We start from the raw sequence: 12,498 nt of genomic DNA, 5'->3' as shown, positions 1-12,498 counted from the left end.
CTCTCATTATTACGTTTTTTGTTTTTTTGCTGTTTGTGGTTGGCAGACGTGCTGTCGAGGGTGGCTGTGGTGTGCCATTGGTAGTTATCTGCAGTTCAGCAGATTGCGGTCCCATGTTGACGAGCATTGTGCCAGCGCACACCGCCACGCCACTGCGATTACCGCCAAAGCGTGGCACGCCCAGCCTTTCGCGGATAGCGCGCTCGCGGTTACCGCCCGCACGTTCTGGGGCCCGGCGGTGGAGGTGGTATGTGGACGAGGCGGCTTTGAAGGCTCGGGGGGCTTACGCCCGCGCAGATCAGAGATTTTCCGCCCGCGCGGAGGCAGCGGTGGCGCATGCCCGCGCTGTGATGTCAGCGGAATAATCCCGCTGTATCTGGGGCACAGCGAGGAGGAGCCGGCGGGGCAGTCGCCGCCGCTGCCCGTGGTTCGAAGAGCGGGACTGAAGGTGGGGGATGGTGGAGGGGGAAGGACGAGGGGGAGGGGGGGGGTGGAGGATGGGGGTGGGCGAAGAACATCTCTGAGAGTGCCAACACGTTAGACGTGGTCTTGAGTGGCAAGAGCAAACGGTGATGATTCATCCGGCTGACGCCGGAGTTTTCCGGCCGTCCTAGGGGAAGGAATTAGTCCCCAGCAACAAATGTGTTTTTGCCCAGCTGGGAATGTTCACGCCGTGATGCCATTAATCAGATCAGTCACCCCATGAGTAGATTCCAACAGGAAATAAATGATACGGCCTTAAATTAGACTGCGTTGGGCCGCGGCGGTCTTTGACCGAGTGGGCAGAAGAAAGGGTAGGGGAAACCTGCACCCTATAATCCCATCTCGCTGTGGCAGGGCTGGAAGTGTGTAATTGCCTTGTCAGAGCCACGCAGGCAGGGGACCAATGTGTTGGTTGACGTCTATGGTACATTTTTCAATTGTAAGGTGCCATAGATGTTACTTATGATTAGTACTATAACTTTGTGAATTTGTGCAGTGTTTTGGATATTTACTTTTCAAATACCTCTGACTGTACTTAGACTTTGCATTGTTGTTCACAGGGTGTTTCAAAAGTCGCATACAGTGACATGAAAAAGTATTAGAGGAAATCAGGAAGGGGGCAAATACCTTTTCATGGCACTGTGCGTAAATGCATTCATTTTAAACTGCTTACAAAGGAAACCATCTAATTATTATGAGCTGAAATGTAACCAGTTGTCTTTAGCTAAGCCCAGAAGTATTCACAACAGCAGTGCTCGACTCATCTTTTAACTGCCATTTACTGTATAATTCATTGGGTGTTCTTCAGTTAGTAATAAGCAAAATGTTAAAGATATGTTTCCCTGTGGGGTCATATTTGTGTTACACCCTGTTGGACTCCGTACACGGGGTGCTTATGTCATCTGTAATCTGTAGCGGTCACTGCATTGGCTTCAGTTAAACACACTTTAGCCGTAGATTGGATTTCTAGCTTTTATCTGTTATTAACTGGGATTAACGCTGCTGGTCTTAGCTCATTTGTCACAAACAATCAAAACAAGTCGTTTTTTTTTTTTTTTTACATTCACAGAAAGGAGATGCTTCAAAGCTACACGTGACCCTGGATGGAGTGAGGCCTTTTCACAATATCAATTCCAAATGGACCCGCCTTCCCAGGAACTATAAAAAAGGTAAAATTACGTATTTATGAGAATTTCACAGGAATCGAATTGATATAAATCACATTTACACAGTTCCAGTTAGCTTCCTTCAATGTGTTTTAACGCATGAACCGTTCATTTTTCACGAACTGTTGTTGTATTATTAGCACAATTTTCTCGAGAGCATTGATTCACTTGATTAATTAATTAATTATTTGACACATGCAGTATGCGGAAAATAACAAGTGTAAGCCAAATGCGGTTTATCTGCAGCGGCGCTCTGTAGCCGCACCTCTGCGTGTGCAGTATAGAGCATGCAGCTTGCAGCTCTGTGGGCCTAAGCACCACCTGGGAGATGCACACCGGGAGGTCTCTCGACGAGCTCTCAAAGCTCCTGCGACCTTTACTAATCCATTTCTTAAAGGTCAAAGTAAGCCCTTGTTCTTGACACAGTAGGAACTGCAAAGGCGGAATTTGAACGTGTGGCTTTTGCGCTGCCCTGCTCATGCCCGGACTGCATGGCTGTTCTCACAGGCAGCCAAACGAGGGAAACGCTCACGCAATATCAGGGAGACCATTTGTTTTTTTTTTGTTGGTTTTTTTAACTGGAAAGGTTATTAACAGGTAATTATAACTAAGTGTTTATGGCCTGCTGTTCTTTGTGGCGTTGTGTGTCATTTTAAAGATCCCAAATGAAGCTGGGATCCAATAAGCACTGATGAAAGTTAAGAAGGACGTATGGGCTTTGGCTTTGATGTGCTCTCCGTAATAGGATATTTCACAGCATCCATTTCAGCGTCAATAGCATTTATTGATTCACGCGCACACACACACCCGCGCACACACACACCCGCACACACACACACACACACGCACAAACGTGCACACACGCAGGCACGCACACACACATTATGAACCAGGCTATAGAGCACACTCTTGTTGACATCTTTAAACTGCTGAAAGCGAAAGTCAATAAAGATGATTAACAGAGAGGTTTGTGTAAGCTGGGGAAAATAGAGCAAGTGAGTGATGTCAGAGCAGGATCTGCCAGGGCTGTTACGTCTCAAGCGTCCCAGCGAGCCAGTGACTGGCCCCCAATCCCACTGTGACCCCTAATGCTATGTCCTGCTCAAGGATCTGGCCCCCAATCCCACTGTCACCCCTAATGATATGTCCTGCTCAAGGATCTGGCCCCCAATCCCACTGTCACCCCTAATGATATGTCCTGCTCAAGGATCTGGCCCCAATCCCACTGTGACCCCTAATGATATGTCCTGCACACAGATCTGGCCCCCAATCCCACTGTCACCCCTAATGATATGTCCTGCTCAAGGATCTGGCCCCCAATCCCACTGTGACCCCTAATGATATGTCCTGCACACAGATCTGGCCCCCAATCCCACTGTGACCCCTAATGATATGTCCTGCTCAAGGATCTGGCCCCCAATCCCACTGTCACCCCTAATGATATGTCCTGCTCAAGGATCTGGCCCCCAATCCCACTGTGACCCCTAATGATATGTCCTGCTCAAGGATCTGGCCCCCAATCCCACTGTGACCCCTAATGATATGTCCTGCTCAAGGATCTGGCCCTCAATCCCACTGTGACCTCTAATGATATGTCCTGCTCAAGGATCTGGCCCCCAATCCCACTGTGACCTCTAATGATATGTCCTGCACACAGATCTGGCCCCCAATCCCACTGTGACCCCTAATGATATGTCCTGCTCAAGGATCTGGCCCCCAATCCCACTGTGACCCCTAATGATATGTCCTGCTCAAGGATCTGGCCCCCAATCCCACTGTGACCCCTAATGATATGTCCTGCTCAAGGATCTGGCCCCCAATCCCACTGTGACCCCTAATGATATGTCCTGCTCAAGGATCTGGCCCCCAACCCCACTGTGACCCCTAATGATATGTCCTGCTCAAGGATCTGGCCCCCAACCCCACTGTGACCTCTAATGATATGTCCTGCTCAAGGATCTGGCCCCCAATCCCACTGTGACCCCTAATGATATGTCCTGCTCAAGGATCTGGCCCCCAATCCCACTGTGACCCCTAATGATATGTCCTGCTCAAGGATCTGGCCCTCAATCCCACTGTGACCTCTAATGATATGTCCTGCTCAAGGATCTGGCCCCCAATCCCACTGTGACCTCTAATGATATGTCCTGCACACAGATCTGGCCCCAATCCCACTGTGACCCCTAATGATATGTCCTGCTCAAGGATCTGGCCCCAATCCCATGTGACCCCTAATGATATGTCCTGCTCAAGGATCTGGCCCCAATCCCACTGTGACCCCTAATGATATGTCCTGCTCAAGGATCTGGCCCCAATCCCACTGTGACCCCTAATGATATGTCCTGCTCAAGGATCTGGCCCCAATCCCACTGTGACCCTAATGATATGTCCTGCTCAAGGATCTGGCCCCCAACCCCACTGTGACCTCTAATGATATGTCCTGCACACAGATCTGGCCCCCAATCCCACTATGACCCCTAATGATATGTCCTGCTCAAGGATCTGGCCCCCAATCCCACTGTCACCCCTAATGATATGTCCTGCTCAAGGATCTGGCCCCCAATCCCACTGTGACCCCTAATGATATGTCCTGCACACAGATCTGGTCCCCAATCCCACTGTGACCCCTAATGGTATGTGCTGCTCATGGATCTGGCCCCCAATCCCACTATGACCCCTAATGATATGTCCTGCACAGAGATCTGGCCCCCAATCCCACTGTGACCCCTAATGATATGTCCTGCACACAGATCTGGCCCCCAATCCCACTGTGACCCCTAATGATATGTCCTGCTCAAGGATCTGGCCCCCAATCCCACTGTGACCTCTAATGATATGTCCTGCTCAAGGATTCTGGCTTCTGGGCTCAAAACCGCCACTGCACAACACACAGCGATCCCCACTTTGCTGGCTTTCATTTATCAGCTTCCTTTGTGCATTCATTTCTTTCATTTGTCAGGAGGCACCTCTCTCAGGGGAAATGACCCGGGTTCAGCTGCATGCACGTGCGCAAACAATAACGCGAGGAGTTTGGATAGTCTTACAATGGGTGCTGCCACAAGGAATCAATCCTAAGGGTTTGCCACAGTTAGGAGTCTGAGGTGTTGCTTGGCTGTTTTTTATTTTACAGTAATAAGCAGTTCACCATGGACTGAGAGAAACCGAACGTTTGCATATTTTAATTTTGGACAGAAAGTCTTTTGGAATAATATTTTCTTAGCTGTACTTCAGGCAAGATTCCAGATTTAATTACTGTAGTGCTCTAGCTTTAATGTTTCTCTGAATCCTGCAATTATCGTTTCCAGCGCTTTCAATCCCCAAGTGGGACATCAGCACTTCTGTGGGATTCTGGGAGCACTGAAGCGACGTGGGATGGGTGTCTCCACCAAGAACGTCTCAGTTTATTAGAAAACAACATCATCAGCATTATTATTGGCTTTATCCACAGGACATTTTTTTAAGCCATTCATGGAGCTGCATGTTCAGCGTGTTTGCACATCCAATCACAGAGTCAAGTTAATGACGGCCATTATAGAAGCATTAGCATCATATTGTTTCACAGAAATACATCACAGTAGGATAATGGCTTGAGCCTTTTGTCACATTTTCCATTTTCTGAAATGGCGTGGTTGTTAAAATGTTTGATTGATAAGGTTAGGTTTGATTTGGTTAGGGTGAGGTGAATGACTAGAGAGCTGAAAAGCCCTTGCACCTGAGCATATTTTCATGATTCATCATCGATCAGATAGCCAGTAGCTGCTAAAAACTCTTAAAATCAAAGTGAACACTAAGGTGGATATAGCTTGGCAACTGTCAGTTTTGAAAGCATACTGTAATTCAGCAATGGATATGGGCTGTACTATTTGTGGTGCCACACAACAGGCAATATTATGAAAAATTATATTTTTGTATTTTGTCATTTGAATTTTGTTGAATAGCTGGTAACTGTAAATAGGCTCACTATTTGGGGGTTAAAAATGAGTAAGCAAACACATTAAGAAAATTAAAATTGTGTCTTATTGAAAACTGAGGGAAAAATTGCTGCTTATATTTTTACTCAGATTTAAGGAGATGAATATTGCAGGTTTGATTGTTGATATGAATTAATGTTTTGGAAACTTCCTGGTTTTGTCTTCCCAAATAAGGGTGTTTCCCTATAAGAACAGAGAAAAGGCAGAAGCATATAGTTAATGTGTTTCACTGTAATGGATGTGTATTACTGATTTAATCCTTTCTGTTCTATTAAGCCAGTATATCCAGATAGAGTATTCTTAAATTGCAATCATTCAAATTAGAAATGAGTAAACTGACGACCCCTTTTTATGTAAACCCATAGGGAGGTGCAGATCTTAATCTTGCTATTAATACACCACTTGTATTTGTTTAAGAACTTGCCGCATTTTCAATTGATAATGAGAGGGAAACCACAACAGCGCCTTGCTCTTTGAAGATGATAAATATGCCCTTTCATTTCTGTATTTCTTGAGACATCCCATCATGAATTTTCAATACCGAATGTGCCTAATGCAAACTTATTAAAATGAAATTAGGAAAAAAATAAAAATAAAAAAAACATCTTGCAGAATTTTCAGCAGTTTGGCAACACAGTTTTTTTTGGCAGCCACAGTGTGAAAATAAATGAGAAGGAGAAAACTGCGAGCTGACCTGAGCCTTTAGAGCCGATCATTCTGTGCCTCAGGACTGATTTAACTGGCCTGGCGGTTCTGTTCTAGCCGTAATACTTCCACAGACGCAGGTACCGAGGGACATCCGTCCACCTGTTGTCTCAAATGCTTGCCGCGTTTTCCTCACCCTCACAAAAGCATAAGTGCGCCTGCTGGGGTGGATACTTTGATTTAGACTTTTTTTTGTATCGACCGGCAGCCGTTTATTTTTGGACTCTCTTGTGTGTTTTTTTCCCCCGTCGCCACAGACTGTACCTGGCTCACTGCAGGGCTGAAATGCCTCCGAACCTTCGTGTAGCCCCCCCCCCCCCCCCCCCCCCCGCCCACGGCTGTCGAGCAGCTTTCGCATGAGATACGTCAGTGAGTTACATCTTTTGTGCCGCGGAGCTGTCTCCCGCCATTGTCCCGCGCACCCACGCCGCGCCGCTAATTCCAGCAGACGTGACCGAGCGGCCCTCTCCCCGCTCGAGGCGCGGCGTCCGGCTCCATGTTCTCCTGAGTGTTCCCTGATACGGAAGCCCCAGTGAGAAATGGAGGAGCGTTTCCATGGAGACGTCCAGGGGTTATATTTGGCAGGAACGGTGCAGATTCATTCTGCCACCACCTGAAATGATTAATAGCTATTATAATAAGGATTTTGAAAATGTTTGACTGAATGGAGCCAGACCACCACAGCACCAATGTTCAGACAGTGGGCGGAAAGATACCCATTTTGAATCAGCGTGGTAGAGAGTGATTCAAGAGTGGTAGCAAGTTGCTGCCCACAGAACTCATCGACTGAATGGGTGGGCAGAAATCACCTGAAAATATTATATTCACACTAGCCTAAGAAAATAGGATAGCCAATACATGTGACCTGATGTGTTTTTCCCCAGAGAAACGCGCTTTGAACATCCTATGGATGTGGTCATGGGCATGGTATTGAGTGACGTTCCAATTGGTTTCGAATTACCGTCACAATTACAAGCCATTCTGAGATTAAATAATTTCTCATGCTGCTTTCTTTTCTGATAAAAGGAAACATCTCTGAGCTAGTTAATTAACCTGTGATTTATAATGATAGATACTGCCTGTCTTTCAAAATACAGTGAGCAGCTGGCTGCCATAGAATGTAAAGATGTTCCATTATCTCCTGACTCCCGGTGCAATATGCAATTATGTCACACTTGAAGTGATGTGTGACATTTCCATTGAAAAGGGAAGTTTATCACTGGGTCTGCATCTGTACATTAGAATGATGAAAATTTGAACAATAATTGTCAGTTCATTTGTTAAAACACTTGATTAAGCAAAGTAAATTTAATTACGAATTGAGAAATTATTTAGGTGCGATTTGTTAAAATTATCATGTTATCCATGGTTGTGAAATATAAATGTCTTGAGAGCAGATTTATGTGCAATTATTAGTCAGACATACGGTTAAAATGTTTATAAGTCAGATCCAGGATACGGTAAAATGTCTCATGGTAAAATCAAAACATTTTCCTTCCCCACAGGTTTTTCTTCTGTTAGTGAAAACAGACAGGCGATTAGACTGTAATAAATGGACTTCATGAATAATGAAGTTATTCTCTTAGGTGTCATTATATACTTATGTTAATGTGGTAATCGATCACTTCTCCTGAGAAGGACTGGGCTACAGATCATTTGCATATCTGAGGAAGGATGGGGCGGTGGGCTTTTCATATGAGACGTTCCACTGCCAAAAATGAGAAGGGCTAAAGGGGCCTGGCTAGATCACTGGGAAAACAGTGTTTGCCCACAGTGGGACCACCGCAAGGTTTCCAGGTTCTGGGCGCGTTTGTGATCTTAAGCCTTAGGGAACGTCAGTCAGAAGTGAAGTGTCTCTGCTAGGCAGCGATAGACAGAGAGTAATCCTTATAATTCCCCACCGATAGCCTGACTTCGTCTGCAATGGATTAGGCAAAGAGGAGATCAGGGAGCCTACCTGTCAGAGCAGAACAGCTAACACCAGGGAAACACAATCTACAAAAAACAGTACACACATATGCGCACATGTACTCACAAACACACACACACACACACATGTACACACACACACATGCACACATGCGCGCGCACACACATACACATTCACACACACACGTGCACACATGTACACACACACATGCACACACACACACATGCATGCTTGTATGCACACATACATACACACACACACATATGCAACATGTATGCACACATATGCACACATGTGCGCACACACATGAACACACACGTGCGTGCATGTACACGCACATTGATTGATTACTTTTTGGTGAGAGTGAGCGTAAATTTGATCACAAATAGGATGTTTTTTAGTTTTATCAAATCTGTGCATAACGTAAATTTTAGCAAATTTTATTGCGTTTTTTTCCTTTTCTTCCAATTTGGAAGAATTTAACATTTAAATATCCAATGGCCCAAATTTTCACTGCAGTGTCAGTGCAGGAGTGGACAGATCCTCTCCTCCAAAGTGCTTTTTGTCTTCCTATGCTTCTTTCATGCAGTCATTCTTTCTGCAGTCATTGTGTCAGAGGATGATTATACTTTACAGTATATGAGGTTGATGCAGACAGAGTGCAGCTGCCTGATTGTCCAGGCTAGGCATTGTATGTACAGTCCTAAGGCTTAATGTGCACCTTTTAAATGAATTGATAATTCATATGAACACTTTCATTACCTATAGTGGCTGCACTCCTGGTATTCCAATGTAATTAAGAGTCAGTCAGATAAGCAATCAATCAAATCTTTACTCAAACTTGATCTCATATTATCTTGGTACTTCTTCATATAGCAGGCTCAGCTCTGACATAATTTGTAAATGTTGCAGAAACAGATTATCCGTCTATGCACTAACAGTACAATACACTGTCACATGTCAAAACAGAATCACGCCAAATACTGGGAACAAGCTTTTCATAAACGTTTCAGCACATTTTTAAAGTAGACCAAAAAATGGTGGAGGGGAATACTGTGCCTCTGGGCCTTGGGGGCAAATGAAAAGGTGAAAACTGCAGCTGTGGGGTAATCTGAGAGGTAATCCATGAGGTAATCTGAAAAGTAATCCGTGAGGTAATCTGTAGCTGTTAACTGCTCCATATCTGGAACATTGAGAATATGCCGTGTTCTTTATTTTTGTGCCCTTGTCTCATTTGAATATCCTGAATGCATGTTTGTTTCCCCACTGTGGGGATGTGTCTTGGGAACGAACATTCCTTCCTGTTCCTGCTAGCATTCCTAATATGTACAGAAGGTGTTTCTACTAGCCTCCAGCCAGTGCTTCCTCTCAATGTGCTTGTGCGTATGAATTGAAGTGGTAAATGGCATGCGTTTCTGTACCAATGTTTCCAGCGTCTTTGCTTCATTTGTTCTTCACAGCGCTGCCATGTAGTTTTTATTGCGCTAAGAATGTAATGGGATTGGTGATATCGACCATTGCATCGGAAATCCTTGCAATTCCGACATAAAATCTAATTAGCTGTCACTAAACCCCCTCCATTTCAAATAATTGTGCACACCACTGTTTCAATACCCTGGCACAGATTATTGCCCTTTGTTCACTAGTGCCATTTCATCACAAAAGCTGTTAGTACATCTGGATTGTAAGAAATATATTGTTACCTTCCAGTTGCGCAGTAGATATTTTAATGGGAACGTACCGATACACCAGACCAGTAACGTCCAAAATGAGGACCCAATCCACATATTTAATGGGTTATTTAATAGGGTACAGGGTTGTGAAATGGAGATTAGGGGGCTGCCATGCCAAGATTCTCCATAGAAATCTGACTTGTCAGGAGTAACTGAAAGGAATCAGGCTCCTGAGTATTCCCTTTGCTCTTCTCATGCTTTGGGACTCCATGGGTAAATGCAGTCTGTCAATCCTAAATTTTCTAAAGTGCTCATTTTCTCTGACGTAGTGAGAGCCTAATGGGGCTACAAACATGCTAGTGCAAGTCAGTGATCATTTTAGAATAGAGTTTTACAATCTCACTTACATTTAACATATTTTTAAGTCCAGTAGGGCCAGACAGATAGGCAGGCAGACAAGCAGGCAGACCAGCTGGAAGGTAGGCATGCAAACAGACAAACAGACAGGCAGATAGCTTATGCCTTAAATACCTTTATAAAGGTCTGCTATCAATCTTGCTACAGTACTGCTGAAGACAGGTTCTATTTCAGGTTGCTTTGGTCCCTCAGAGGCGCTTTCTCCCAGAAACAGGCCCCTCCACAGAAGACAGGTGTGCCTGCTGACTGCATCTCCTTTCTGAAGCTAAATAAAGATGCAGGCTTTCTGGGGGTAATTGCTGGGGGGGAGGTCTACTTTGGTGAAACAGCAAGCTGGTGAGCTGCAGCTGAGCTGCACCTGGCTCCATAGAGGGAGAGAATATTCTCAGATGGGAGTGGAGCCCTAGAGCAGGGGGATTTCTTCATTCCGGAGGAGGCCATTCCTGCTGGCTGCACCATAAGGGGCGGATTGGTCCACTCTGGCACAGAGCGAGCCAAAGCCAAAAACAAGAAGTGTGCAGTGCCACCACGGCTCTTGATATCCGTGCTGTCGTTTGAAACCTGGTGGTCATACGAGGTAACGATGTTAACACTCCACCATTTTGCACACTTGAAATCCAGTCATTTTTATTTTTCAATTCAGTTCATGAATAAAACTGATTTACACTTTTTGCAATTTTGCACTTTATTGCATGGAGCAGGACATAGAGATGAGCAAAAAATTGCAAAAATGCATAATATAATTGCTTATTCTTTCCTCCGCATCCTTGTACTTATAGAATCTTTGTTTTTTTGTTTTTGTTTTTTTTTTTGCTATGACCTCACATCCCTGTTGGGACTGACAGTGCACATTCTACAGTTGTTCCCAGTTGCATTTAATATACTATGTACCATAGTAACCAACTCAAACCAACCACACGAGGGGAAAACAAAGCTGTTCGCATGGGCTTTACTCCATTTTCTCTTTTTTGGGAACATGGGTGTTAACCAGCACAAAAGGTGAGACAGATTAGTTTATTATTGTTTCATTAGCCCTACATCTCCAAATGGTTTGGTAGAATAGATCCTAATCCATTCACAACACAGTTAAAAAAATGAATAGCTTCACATTCTGATAGATGATAAATTATCCTTGTAATATATCTCACAGACTGAATTATTATGATATACGTTGTAACAGATTACCAATTGATGTGAGAGTCTTGAAAATTCATTAGTGGGGTGTAATGAAGAAATATAGAACCACTCATGAGGCAAATTAGAATCACATGATTGCCTGTGCGGAGGTGTGAATTCTTGCTGTAGGACATCAGCAGATAAGGGTTTTCAGTTTATGAGGGGTGGAGGGGGCTTCATCCCTGATAGAGGGTACTGTGATGAACATGTGATTGACCCAAGGATCTCCCTAAGAGATCCCAAACTTTATTATTAATCATAGGTGTATTCGCTTTATGAAAACTGTTTATTCTTAACGAGACAATTTTTGTGGACATCTGGTCTTTTGCTAAGTGCCTAAAAATGTATTTTGATCTTTATTCATTGTACAAGGGAAAGAGAACGACCAAGGATGCTTGACAACATTTTTAATCAAGGAGATAATTGCTTGCGCAATTGTCATTGGCATATTACTTTTTCGCAGCTGTTTCAGGAGTACTGTTGAGTGTAAAATGCATGCTCTTCTCTAAACTGGCTGCTGCAGACACCCCCAGGCAGAAGTGTACTGAAAGTGATACATCATTTCCATCTCAGATGGCTGCCACTTTTCATGGTAAAGTGGTGTGACAAGAAGGTGAAAAGGTGTGATAGAAAGTATCTCTTTTAGATGTCCTTGTCTGCTGTACAAGCAAATGTGATCTTGAAAAAAAAAAAAAACATGAGCAAGAAATTGCTGTACTCCCATAAAAAAATGGCTGCACATAATATTGAAACACTTATGGCATGATGTTCTAACCCATTATAATATAATGAAATGGCAAAGGTGTGCGCATTGTTTTGGAGAATAAGTTCAATATCATGAGTTCTCTGTTTGCTGATGGGAGTTTTTAAACCTCTTCTCCTGAAAATGAGAAGAAACTTAGCTTCTGTGTGAGTCTTTATGTTCTGTACTTGTATAGCATGTAGCTTCGTCTCCATGAACATGGACCTGGGCAGTG

General features: G+C 44.2%; 1 protein-coding gene across 5 annotated transcripts in view; it reads left to right on the top strand.

Annotated features, from left to right (window-relative positions):
- dlgap1b (discs, large (Drosophila) homolog-associated protein 1b) overlaps positions 1-12,498 on the top strand; it is a 137,554-nt gene that overhangs the window by 22,183 nt on the left and 102,873 nt on the right. For all 5 annotated transcript variants that reach the window (XM_064332811.1, XM_064332812.1, XM_064332810.1 and 2 more), the window contains exon 2: positions 1,553-1,652. The gene's annotated coding sequence lies outside the window, so the exon portion shown is untranslated. The remainder of the gene's footprint in view (positions 1-1,552; positions 1,653-12,498) is intronic.

This window comes from Anguilla rostrata, chromosome 4 (assembly GCF_018555375.3).
Source record: "Anguilla rostrata isolate EN2019 chromosome 4, ASM1855537v3, whole genome shotgun sequence".
NCBI classification, from domain to species: domain Eukaryota; kingdom Metazoa; phylum Chordata; class Actinopteri; order Anguilliformes; family Anguillidae; genus Anguilla; species Anguilla rostrata.
This window is presented reverse-complemented; position numbering and strand designations above follow the sequence as displayed.